The following is a 13,400-nucleotide window of genomic DNA, read 5'->3' on the forward strand; positions in this document are numbered from 1 at the left end:
AATCAGCCTTATTTTCCTGTTGAGTGTTAAAGGTATGAAGTCTGAAACAATGAGTCTGCTCTACACACCTGCAGCAAAAATGTTGTCATTTGGGTATTCTCGACATTTCTCTTCCGACCTGATGGCGTACCCCGTTCAAGTCGTTCATGTACCCTTAGGGATACGTGTACCACAGTTTGAGAACCTCTAGTTTAAACTGAAGGTGAGAAGGGAAACCATTACGTGTAACTGTATTTCATTATATGCACGTGCCTGCAACGTTATGGCTTACATTCCTTCCCATCTCTGTCGTTATATACAAGACATCAAGAAGACGCTTGCACCTCCCATTAGTGATATTCTTTGTATGATTTCGGAAGATCAAACACCATTAAAACTAGACGAGCCGATTGTGAAGACGCAAATGCAGTTGAAAACGCTCAGTGATGACAAAAATTGCAGCGACAAGTGCAAGAATACTGAGAATGAACAATAACCCCAAAATAGTAAAAGAAACAGAAGAAAATGCGAAATAAAAGCGGCCATTTCTGGTTCTAACTGAACTCAAGGAAAACAATTGTGTTTGATCCATCATCCTGTTCATGAATTTATTATTCATCCTCATCGATGCTATTAGCCTAAGAGGTAGAAGAGCGAGGTGAAGTTACCAAATTAGAAAGAATGTCCAGCATTGTCTTCCAGGGCTCGAAAAAACAAACTATTTTTCATCAATTTTCTAGCACAGTTTAAAATTTAGCTGGTGCAATTATTTTTCAAACATATATTTTCAGCTATGTAAAATGCACTTGAGTCACCTGGAACAGTCAGTTTGTGCAAATATGTAAGGGTCACTCTAATCTACATCACACGAAAATTCCATAACACAAAAAGTAACACGCGGACTCACCTCTGGGTATTCCACCTTAAGTCCTCGTTTTCACCAATTTTGTTAATCTTAAGTTACCTTAGGGAGGCAAAATTGCGGAACCACGATAAGAATTATCGAGATTATTACAACGTATAAGCAAACTATAATTCGCTGCTAGTCAAATCACACTATCGCCGAAGCTCGCCTTTACAAGAAGAACTTAGTGCCTTCACCAGTTTGTTTGTGTAGTGAAAATATTGCAACTCCGAAACATATTATATCTCAGTGTAAACTTAATGAAACACACACAGAGAACAATTTTTACAGGACTTGTACAGTGGGATCCATAAGTATTACCGTGCAAATTGTCCATGACTATTTTCATTAATTTTTTTCTTATATCCTATGTGATTTTAAGCGATGGATTTTTATGTATGCTGGTGCAGAAGTTATCAACATCTTGTTTTGAGTTTTCTTTTAATTCATGAAGCTCTTATTGGGTCAAATCAAGTGCACGAACATGGTGATGGACAACTTGCACGATAATATTCATGGATCCCACTGTACAAGAGTGGACATCAAGCGCCACTGACACAGCCTTGTTTACTGACTTCTCCTTCATCCTCGATAATCAAAATTCTTACAAAATATTTTAACAAGTCGATAATAATGCTGTAAATGTGTGATGAAATGGTTTAATTATTTATTATGAAAGGAATAATTGTATGTAAATGCTATATGCATGCATGTATATATTACACATTTATAAATTGTTAACAGGTGCATGGATTTTGTCCACAACTAATAAATATTTTATTAAGAAAACGTATAAGCAGTAATGAGTCAGAGTCATATTCAACAACATTCTCCTTTTTCAATTTTTCGCTATCTGGATTCAGAACGGAGTTGTCCTATGGTAAAGGGCTTTTGAATCGCTCTGTATATTAATTTATATATACATACCATACGTGTCTTTATCTTTGATTTATTAATGAAGGGAACATATAATTTATATTTTAAGAACTTTAATGAGGTAATGCATATAGTTCCTGCTTCTTATTCTAAGGAAAAATCAACCCTATTGTGCAATTAATTTCATATAAACTCGTAAACTAGTTGTTAAATGATTCGGTGTAAAACATGGTGACATTTTGTTGATTTCTGAGTTCATTAAGAAGGAAGATTATTAGAAGCAGAAGCTATACTGTAAAGAAATTGTTTTCGTGTTGTGTTTACCGATTTCGGAAGGCTTCACTGAGTCCAATGCAAATTGTATGACATGGCAATTGCACTCGAAATTTGAAGGCTGGCATATTTTACTTTGTAACTAAAAAATAACCAAAATGTAACTTACCATGTTTTACACCTGAGCCCTTCAAATGACAACGGTACGTCACTGAGTTGGGAGAAAAGAATCGAACAGTGTGAAAAAATGTTTGAAAAATATCGTGACTTGGAAGAGCATGCGCAAGATCAAGAATCGAATTGGCAAGAATATGCCGATGAGTTGAAAGAGAATGAATTATGAAGTTCTTGATGCAGTGTTTGAAAAAGAAGAAGCAGAGTTGGATGGGAATAATACGTCAGTGGAAATAGGCGGGGCAAACGTTCGAACTGCCCCTGACTTTAACTCGGTTATTGTTTTAAGAAGCAAACTTACATAATAACAAGAATCTTACAACACGCTAGAGCCATTTTCATTCAAGTGTTTTAAACGTTCTTATACATACATTTCCACACATTAGAAGAACTTCAACCAACAACTTGCTGGCCTATAACGTATATTTAACCTGCCTTGCTGGCTTTCTACCTCCGTGATTTCAAAGAAATGAACAACGAGTGTAGAAGTCACTTGATCAAGCCTGCAACGATCCGTGCTACGAGCTGTGGTCTCCATTGCTCTTGTACTTGGCGCTTTCAAAATGCACTAGGTGACGTCACTTCCATCAAGACCATACTTCAAGTCTATACTTTGTACCTTTGGGACAGAGCCTATGCATACCTTATTCCGTGTTGTCTAGATATCCACAATAGCTTAATAGGCTTATGTAGCCACGAAACTATTGAGAATATCTAGATAACAGCGAAAGCAAACTACATGAAGTTTCACGTGAATGCTCTAGAAAGAATTCTAAGCAGATGTACTTTTTCAGAATTTGAAATTTCACAGCGGTTTTTTGAAAGGAGGGGGAACCTTGAAAACGGTTTCGCTAGTGTCGGCAAAGGTCCATCCGGGCCTTAACGAGTTCAATAGATTTCATTTCATTTGATTTTTGATATTTAACGTAACTTTTCTGCCATTTTGGCTAATCGACGAATGATGGTATGTTGAAATTCATGAATGGACTCATAAAGAACGCCCATGCTCGGGTTTCGAACCCGGGACTCCTGGGGTTTAGGCCACCATGCACGCCACTTCACCACGACGAGTTGAATAGAACCAGCAATTGACGAAATCAATTGGTAGCCAAATGCAGAAAGTGAATAGTGGAGCAGAAATCAATAAAGCCCACGGAATATAATCGAAGGCAGAGAAGAGCACTCACCTGCGTAACAATATCACTCCTTTCAAACTGAACTTAATCCTTGTCTGAATCTTGTAAACCGAAACCGTCTCACTTATATTAGTGGGTCACTCACACGAGACACTTCATTCACTTGAACATCTCCATCCTAGCTTGAACTCCACTGATTCACTGTACTTTCCATCGATTCTTCCACCGCACTCCTATGTCACAGGAGTTACAAGAAGAGCTTCGTCATGCGGCATATGACTTTCGCAAGTCTTATCTATCGATAATGTAACTTTATCTGGAGTGCCCTTTCTGTGTTCCATCTACCTGTCTAAGTACATTGATTGCGATCGTGCAGCTGTTCAGATTACATATCTGCCAGCCAGTTGATACAATATTTCTATTCTTAAATTAGGTGAAGGTTGATGTAGTCAAGTTCAAAGTTTCGTGGACGTAAATTGTCCCTCACTATTTTCATTCTAGGGGCATTTAGAGGTTCGGATCCCACTTTAAACTGTAGGACCAGTCCCGATTAGCTTTCCTGTGCATAAAATGGACTTAAAACTCAAAATCAACTCAACTCAAATCCTTTACGGTCTGTCTCATTATTTTTATGGTCAAGTCCATTTTTCTCTTCTCACCATCAGGGACGTGACAAAATTGCCAAAATGTCTTAAAACTTGTGTAATATATTTTCCCTAAGCTCCAAACAATGAAAGAAGAGGGGAATCCCCTTTCCATTACCCCACGCCCCGCGAACGTTTTCTGTTTTCAATCAAGTCCCCCGTTTTCCGTTGGGGACGTTAAGTGTGTCCAAACGCAAATTAGCATTCTAATTCAGTTCTTGTTCTGTTTTCCATATCGATCCCTGAGGGAGTGGAGGCACGGTAGGTTGCTGACGTCACACGAAAGATGCTTACATCATCGCCTGGGTTGTTGGTCTCCAAATTGGCCACTCAGGTTGGAACTACAGAGAAGGGGGAGTTCCTATGGTGGCAGAGAAAGTTCGAATGCGCAGAACTAAGCCTGTTTCCTAGAAAACTAGATTTCTCTCTATTTAAAAGTTGTACTGATGGCTGTCAATCGAATCATAGTTTTCACGACACCCTTTATTTACAGAAACGTATGGGACCGGTAAGCAGGTCATTCAAATGATCTCAGCCGCCGTCTGTGGTGCAGTGGTTAGCACAGCATGCTACGATCCCGGGTTCGAATCCCGGCCTGGGCATTGGTGTCCTTTGTGAGTTCCCTTAATCAATTTCATCATATCATCACTCATACTCATCGTCGCGATTAGCCCAACTTGGCAGAAAAATCGGAGTAATATAAGTCAAATCATTCAATTGCCATGAAAAAAGCTTAATTTTTAACTTTAATCATGCTTCTTTCATATCACACCCTCGAAATGACTAGGGAGCGGAAGTTGATGACCTAAAAAATATAGGTATATGACCTATAGAATGTCCTAAAAAATGGGAAAAAATGACGTAAAAATGCAAAAAATGACCATTAAATTTGTTAGTTTCAGGTAAAAAATTGAAATGAAAAGAAAATTAAACAAAATGCAATCTTGCTTTAAAAAAAAGGCACCAACCTGGTGGTTTCCCCCGACACAACAAACACTGTCACCAGTTCAGCATTTCCTTTGCTCGTAAATTGCAATCCTGCGAGATATATATATATATAGGCCTATGTTCACCTTGGTTTAAAGACTCAAGAATATTACCAAAATGAAAGAAGTGACAAAATATGACGAAACAATACACCGAATATTGCGAAAAATGACTGAAAATGCCGAAAATCGGGGAAAACGACCTACAACCTGAAAATTGGCACAAAAAAAATGCACTTTAAAATTACCTTTTTTGGGTTCTAGACGAATTGTAATATTGTATATAGTATTTAATGGGCATCGTGTCCGAGATGTCACAAAAAAATATGACATTTCATCAACTTCAGCTCCCTAATCATGACCAAGTATTGACTACATAGAAATCGGGTTTGAGGAATTTTAAATTACTATCAGTAATAGGTGAGTTAGGTTAGATAATAAACATATTATGATGTTATATTATTCCCTCTATGTGAAAGTTATTTGATATGTTACATTACTGACATTTTATATTGACGAATGCGGTGTTAATAGTTGCTTAGACATGATGTGTGTATTTGTGTGCTAGCGTAAAAACTGTATAGCACAAAGTCCTATAATACACTGTCCAGGCCCGTAGCCAGCTAGGGGCCAGGGGGGCTCAGCCACCCTGGCACTGCCGTCAGCCCCCTTGACATTAGGCAAAACTATTTTGTGTAATATGTTTACAGTGAAGAATGTAGACAGCCGATATTATTTTGCTCACAACTTTGGTGAAGGATAAATTCACAGAACATGAACAACAGCTAATACATTTGTTCGGAGATGTGTAAGTAGCGGCAAGTATTTAGAAGATTCTCTTCTCTAGACTCCAGAAAGTTCTTTCACAGGGGAGCTACTTTATCTGTACCTTCGCTTATCTGTACCTAGTCAGTCCTCGGTTGTATGGGATTTTATTTCATTTGTATTTTTTTTGTACTTTCTTGTTCAATTTCTTTGTAATCTTGAATTTTATTTTAATCTTTATCTTAATCTGTTAGATTGTATGGAATTTTATTCCTTTTGTATTTTTTTTGTACCTTCCTGTTCAATTTCTTTGTAATCTTGAATTCTATTTTAATCTTTATTTTAATCTGTTCGATTGTATGGGATTTTATTCCTTTTTTTTGTACTTTCTTGTTAAATTTCTTTGTAATCTTGAATTTTATTTTAATCTTTATTTTAATCTGTTCGGTTGTATGGGATTTTATTCCTTTTTTTGTACTTTCTTGTTCAATTTCTTTGTAATCTTGAATTTTATTTTAATCTTTATTTTAATCTGTTCGGTTGTATGGGATTTTATTCCATTTGTATTTTTCTTGTACTTTCTTGTTCAATTTCTTTGTAATCTTGAATTTTATTTTAATCTTTATCTTAATCTGTTCGATTGTATGGAATTTTATTCCTTTTGTATTTTTTTGTACTTTCCTGTTCAATTTCTTTGTAATCTTGAATTTTATTTTAATCTTTATTTTAATCTGTTCGATTGTATGGGATTTTATTCCTTTTTTTGTACTTTCTTGTTCAATTTCTTTGTAATCTTGAATTTTCTTTTATTTTAATTTTAATCTGTACTTTTTGGGAGTAGGTGGTTGACCAGCAACAGCTGAAACTCTCCCAGTAAAAAAGTCAATTCAATTCAATGTATGCCGGCCCCGTGGCGGAGTGGTTAGCACATCGCGCTACGACGCCAGGGGTCGGGGTTCAAATCCCGGCCTGGGCACGGATATTTGTGAGTGTCCAGTCATCAATTTCATCACATCATCACTCATCCCCATCTTCGCAAATTAGCCAAAAGTGGCACAAAAAGCGCGAAGTAAAATAAATCAATTCAATTTACCTTCATTTGATACTCTTAAACTTTTGAAAATTGGACTTAGTTTACAAAGCCCTCCCCCCTGATAATTCGTGAGCCCTTCCCATGGAGATCAATTCTAGCTACGGACCTGACACTGTCTTAACGTTACATATGTAGAAGTTTGGAATCCATCCAGAATTCGTGTTCACTTTTCATGGAGATGTCGGTCCGATGTTCAACAGTTTTAAGGTAAGAATATTTTTCCTTTACTTTTGTTTTTTCTTTCTTTAAATATTATTTCTGCCAATTCCTATAAAGTTAATTTAAGTCCATTTTATTCACAGATACAGTCCAATTGAGAATGTAACTACGTTCAATGAACGAGAATCCAACCCTGAACTCCTTGATTGCAATCAACAGTAGTAGTGTTAATTAATTTTCTTTGTCTTCTATGCGACAGAAGCTGTTGCCAAGCATATTTTCGTGCCAACATTTCACATTAGGCTACCAGTTGTGGATTGATTCAAATTACAACATTTTCTCATTACTTGCATCTGCAGTCCAATTAATTTCTAATACAGTCCAGCAGAATTAACTTGAGAGAAATGGCCGCTCTGTGAGTGATCTAACTGCGCTCGAATTGGCTAGAGCGGGGGACTTCCCGCTGTAACGGGCCAACGGAAACTCTACAAACTCTACTCTAGAGTTTCTGTTGGCCCGTTACAGCGGGAAGTCCCCCGCTTTAGCCAATTCGAGCGCAGTTGCATCACTCACAGAGCGGCCATTTCTCTCAAGTTAATCCCGCTGGACTGTAGTGACTGTACATTCAATGAAATATATGGCAGTGATGAATTCAACGGGTGACCCGGGGGCAAAATCCCATTCGGAAACAGGGAGGTCCATAGGCGTACGCACGTGGGGGCGGGGGCTAATCACGGACGTTCGCAGATTTTTTCCACGTAGGGACAAGCAAGATATTTTTCCATTGGACATATTTCCGAGATAATAGTGCTGGCCCCTCAAAAACACCACTTGAATCTGAAATTATCGCATACTTGCGTCCCCCATTACACAATAATTAATGTAAATTACTATGACTGAAATCAAATTATACGTGTGAAATATATACTTTTAGGTTGATATTAGTTTTCGAAGAGGGCGGTGTGGTCATCCTTGCCCCCCTTCTAGACGTCCCATGCCCTTACATTATTATTTATTATGGAGAAAATTAAATATTTCAAGTCGATGAAAATTCAAAGCAACTACGGGAGAAGGGGGTGCAGTGGCGCAACCACAAGGGGGGCAGAGGGGCATTGTCTTATCCCAACCTTGGACGGAAATCAATTGTGGGGGGGCAAACATTGAAGTAAAAGAAAGCAAGACTAGTAGAAATTAAGAATAGCAGGACAAAGGATACTCAAAATGGAATTAGTTTTAACGTATTTCTTGCATCATTTCTTCCAGACGGCCAGGAGCACCTGCAGGGGGGCACAGAGGGGCAATTGTTCCCTCGACTTCAAATTTTATACAAACAAAAATACATTTCGTAAACTTTTGTTGCTCGCTTCGTTCGCAGTATCTGCTTTTCTTACAGTCTTGTGAAGTTCATAGCCGTAGCTAGGGGGCGGCGGGAGTTGTCCCTGGAGGCCGAACAATCTGAATGAGAAAAGTTGTAAAAAAGAATGCCATGGCGTCCCATGAAATTTTTTGCGTCATATTAAATCAATACTGTTTTCAATTTGTAGAAATTTGGATCGAAAAATGTTCTTGTTCGCTTCGCTCGCAATTTGTTTTCTGTAATCCATTGTAAATTACCAGGGAGAAGTAAGAACGATTAAGTACTTCAGACAGTTCCTGCTTTAACAGTTTGGTTTCGAGGAAAACGAGCGCGCACATTTCAGAGACAATTTATATCATTTTTGCTGTTGGTTTGTTATGGGGCGGATGAATTGATTATGCAATGTATTTAATGAATATGTTACATGTATGTCACGAGCCAGCTCCCGGGTGACGAGAGGTCGCCAAAGGGAGTCAGGCCCGTAGCCAGGCAGGGCCCAGGGGGGGCTCAGCCCCCTTTACATTAGGTAAACTATTTTGCATAATTTGTTTGCAGTGAAGAGTGAAAATGTAGACAACTCACAACTTTAAGGATAAATCCCCAGAATGAACAGTATCTATTACATTCGCTCATTTTGTTTATGAGCAGAAGTAGCTGCAAGTATTTAGAATATTCTCTAGACTTCAGAAAGTTCTTTCATAGGGGAGCTTCTTATTTGTACCTTCACTGTCCCTGTTGCGACATCCAGTTTAGACAGAAATCGGTGAGTTTGATGTCATCATGCAAGTTCCCTCCGCATCTGCGTCAAAGGTCAACAACAGCTCCCAAGTTTTGGGAAGGAAGGGAAGTTTAATTGCTTCGGCCGGGGGTGGAATATAGACTGTAGGCACTGTGATTAAATATTGTGCGTTTTTGTGTGTGATATACATATCTGTATCATCTAAAATAGTATGGGGTGTGTAAGGGATAATTTCAGTATCAGTCAATTAACACTTCAAGAGATGTTTTAAAAGATGTAGAAAAATGTAGTATTTGTGTAGTATATACTATTTATAAATGAATGAGCGCCACCCCCTACACACATAATTTACCTTCATTTAATATTATTTTTAAAAATGGACTTGGTTTACAAAGCCCCCCTGATAACACGTGAGCCCCTCCCTGGAGATCAACCGCGTTTGTTACAACCTGTCCCGTTTCCCGCGCTAGCGATCGCTCGACAGTATCGGTGCCAATGAGAAACGAGGAAAAAATCGTCTGCTGGGCAGCGAGGAGCGAATGGAAGCCAGAAGAGAGGCGCTTACGTAGACGCTGTTGCCACGTTGCGTATTTTAATTGGCTTTTTGTCACATTTGGTTAATTGCGAAGATGATAAGATAAAATTAATGAAGGGACAAACACGAAGAACACCCATGTCCAGGTAGGGGTTCGAACACGGAACTCCTGGTGTCGTAGCGTGCTATGATAACCACTCCCCCACGGTTGGTTTATTTGGTGACAGGTAACAAAACACAACACACTTTTTTGTAGTTTCTTCAATGATATTCATTTGACTTTTTGAGTTCTGAGATACATTTTTCATTCCAAATTATTTCATTATTCCCTGCAACACATAGGACAAGAATGCGCACTCATCACGGGTTCGAATCCTGGCCTGGTTCGTTCATATGAGGTCCCTTCATCAATTTTATTATATCATCACTCATCGCGATAACCAAAAGTGGCAGAAAAGCGAAGTAAAATAAACCAAACCAACAACAGTATGAACACGCGTTCTCTTGCCCAAATAAATACATCCATAATTATGACTGTTAGAGACCAAGAGTAGTATATTTAAATAAAACTACTAAAACGAGAGTGAGAGATAGCCTGACTACATATTTGTAATTTAATCATTATATATTCCATATTTGAAAAAGAAAAAAAGAAAGAAAGCATAACATTATTGTCTGCACATAACACGTTCTCATTTAATAAATAATAAAAGTACATCCCATATTATACATACGTACATATTGTACAACGTATAAAAGGTTGTGTAAATATAAAGAACATAAGTACTGCAGAAAATTATACCCTCAGTTCTTTAGAGGATTTACAAAAAAAATATGAGAAACCAATCCCCTATCTGTTCTATAGGAGATAGACTGGGGGACCTGGAAGCCTGGGCTTTCAACCATTGCAGCGGGGGGCGAGGGGGCAAGGGAGGTAGAGGTAGAAATCTTCCTTTTCCTTGGGCCGGCCGTTTCTACCTGGAAACTGGTCAGGCGGAAGAAGAGCGAGCTAGGGTATCCAGCCAGTTTTGCCGGCGGATCACACCGATGGACGAGAAGCGCGTGGAAAACAAAGTGTTGCATATGAACTGTGGCTTTAACAAGACAATAAATATTGTGATTTGAATATAATTCGAGATGTGAGATTGACTGATCTATCTCTGCTAGACTAGCTACTCCTCAGTGCACGTCACTGTTGAAAACCAGTCGTAAAAATATGAAATTTCTTGTGATTGAAGCTTGTTTATGTGTAAATATCTCGGCCATATATAATGTTGCTATCATTTGTGGAACAGCCAATATTAATGTTTAATAACAGTGTTGCAATCTCGGTAATGGTCAGCCCAATGGCGATGCAAAGCATATCTAAATAATGAGCATGGAATAAAAATCAATTTTTTATGGCTTATCTTTTCATATTCTGCGAATTGAAAACGACAGACGGAATTGTTTCTCTTGGCAACCGGCTCGCGCGATTTTCGTCTCATTGCTACGAAGAAGTGCGCTTGGTTGCCACACGCCGCCTTCAGCCCTTTAAACTTTGCGTTCAGCCAGCAGCTTTGACACGGAAAGTAAGCCGAAAGTTTTGGTTACAAAGCGAATTGTTGTGCACAGAGAAGCATTGTTCAGATGCTGTAATTGACGAATGCAGATTTTCCTTTATCACTCTTGTGTTCCTACCATATAGCCTGAACTCGCACACATACATAAGTACCTTACATGCACTTTTTCTTGCTGTTTTCCTTTGTTATGAAGTTGCTGTTGCTGTACATTGCAGATACGTTTTATACAGAGGAGACTGCGAAGCCAGCAGTCACGGGTTCGAATATTTGGTAAGATATTTCATTGCCTTCATCAAATCAAGCTCATCGTTGCACTTACTCTTTTTAAATAAGCGACATAAAATGATAAGGAGAAAATGACGTTCGTATAAAGATTGGATAAAAGCTGGAAAATATAACAATAACTAAGTATATACACAAAATGTACTTTATTCATAATATGATAAATTGTTTATTCATTATTACACTGCCACAATGTTTTGGATCGGACCAAGGGAACTTTCAGTATTCTCGCAGCATAGACCGTGTAGCTGCAGCGAAGCGGCAACACTGTGCAAATCACCTGCAGCCCGCGGAGTCTGAGATTGGCCGCATCTCGCCATACGTCATCCGTGCGTTTACCATATTAGGAGTGGTCAATAATAATTTATATCTGTGGTCATACTTGAGATACACATGTTAAACTTCTGAATTTGGATCAAATGTGTCATATAAACGGCTTTTTACAATTTAATTGAATTTGCAATTACGCATTTCAAGATTGCACGTTTGCCTAAAATTTCAATTTTTGAATCATCTAGTGAAGATCTGCATTTGACTTTGGTTCTGTTCAAAAAGGTGCTGATAAAATGCCTATTTTCAATGCTTTCTTTTTCTGCGCCTTCTGTATATAATGCGAGCGGACCGCGTAGAGAACGGTGGTTCTGCCGAATAGGTTTTGTTAAGTTTGAGTTTTTTCTCGCGGGTCTTGCTACATTATCTTGGGAACTATTTGGGCTGCAATAATTATATTATACCATTTTATAGCTCTCGTTCTGCTCTACAAAATGAGACTATAGGATTTTATGTAGCTTCTCAAGAAGGTTGAAAATCATTTATTTTTATTCCGCCGTATACCCTTGACTGCAGCCCTGCTATCAAAAGCGTCTCGTGAACGCATGCGGTGCATGCTGCGCATGCGTCAATTGTGAGAAAAAGGACAGCTTGCACTGCGACGACATTAATGAGCATTTCTACATTCTAATTTCTTCATATAGGAGAAGTATTTATTTTACACGAGAGCGCTCAACTAAGCTTATATTACATTTCTTGGATCTGAAGTGACGCATGCGTCAATTGTGGGAAAAGAATTACTTTCTTACACTTCAGATCCAAGAAATGTAATATAAGCTTAGTTGTGCGCTCTCGTGTAAAATAAATGCTTCTCCTATATGGAGAAATTAGAATGTAGAAATGCTCATTAATGTCGTCGCAGTGCAAGCTGTCCTTTTTCCCACAATTGACTCATGTGCAGCATGCACCGCATCCGTTCACGAGACGCCACTGCAGCTGCTTCTACTAATTCGTGAATCGACATACCTATTTATAGGTCACACACTACTGGGGAATGAACCTATACTTCTAATAACCTTGGAATGAACGACAAAATATTTTATGGCGACAGTTTGTTGAAGACAGTTTCAGTAATGTATCGATTTGACAGTTTTTGCCCATGAACCATATCGAGGCTAGATAGTGAACGTTACTTCAACTTGTTTTCATTTCTTATCATTATGTACGGTTAATCACGTCAATTTAACATTAACCAAGATCAAGCATTTAGGAAAAAGTATGACGTAAACTTGACGACAATTGGCCATGCAGTCAGATTTACATAAAGTCTTGGTTTCTGTTCGGAGTGAGTCACCCTTGCGCCTCTTAATAAAATCTTTAGTTTGTCATATGCACGTGTGAAAGTCTCATGACTGAATGTCATAGATAACACATGTGAATCAGATTAGATCAGCCTTAGTTGTAGAAAATGAAGAACAACAATCATGCACTTAACATTGTTTTTCATAGGTTGGAAGTGTCTTGTTCATTTCTGTTTCGTAATTGTGGATATAGTTATATTATTCTCTTGTAATAGAATGCGGATCAAAGGGCTGGGCAAGGGAGGGGCGATACAATGTTCATCACAGAAAATAAGGGAAGGTATTATAGAGAAGAGAGAGAGAGA

General features: G+C 38.3%; 1 protein-coding gene across 3 annotated transcripts in view; it reads right to left on the reverse strand.

Annotated features, from left to right (window-relative positions):
* Abca3 (ATP binding cassette subfamily A member 3) overlaps window positions 1–13,400 on the reverse strand; it is a 199,481-nt gene that overhangs the window by 135,672 nt on the left and 50,409 nt on the right. The window contains exon 1 of one of the 3 annotated variants that reach the window (XM_083110290.1): window positions 3,394–3,531. The exons of the other annotated variants lie outside the window; for them this stretch is intronic. The gene's annotated coding sequence lies outside the window, so the exon portion shown is untranslated. Of the gene's footprint in view, window positions 1–3,393; window positions 3,532–13,400 lie in introns of those variants that run through there. 3 annotated transcript variants of the gene reach the window in all.

This window comes from Lepisma saccharinum, chromosome 24 (assembly GCF_977018435.1).
Source record: "Lepisma saccharinum chromosome 24, izLepSacc3.1, whole genome shotgun sequence".
NCBI classification, from domain to species: domain Eukaryota; kingdom Metazoa; phylum Arthropoda; class Insecta; order Zygentoma; family Lepismatidae; genus Lepisma; species Lepisma saccharinum.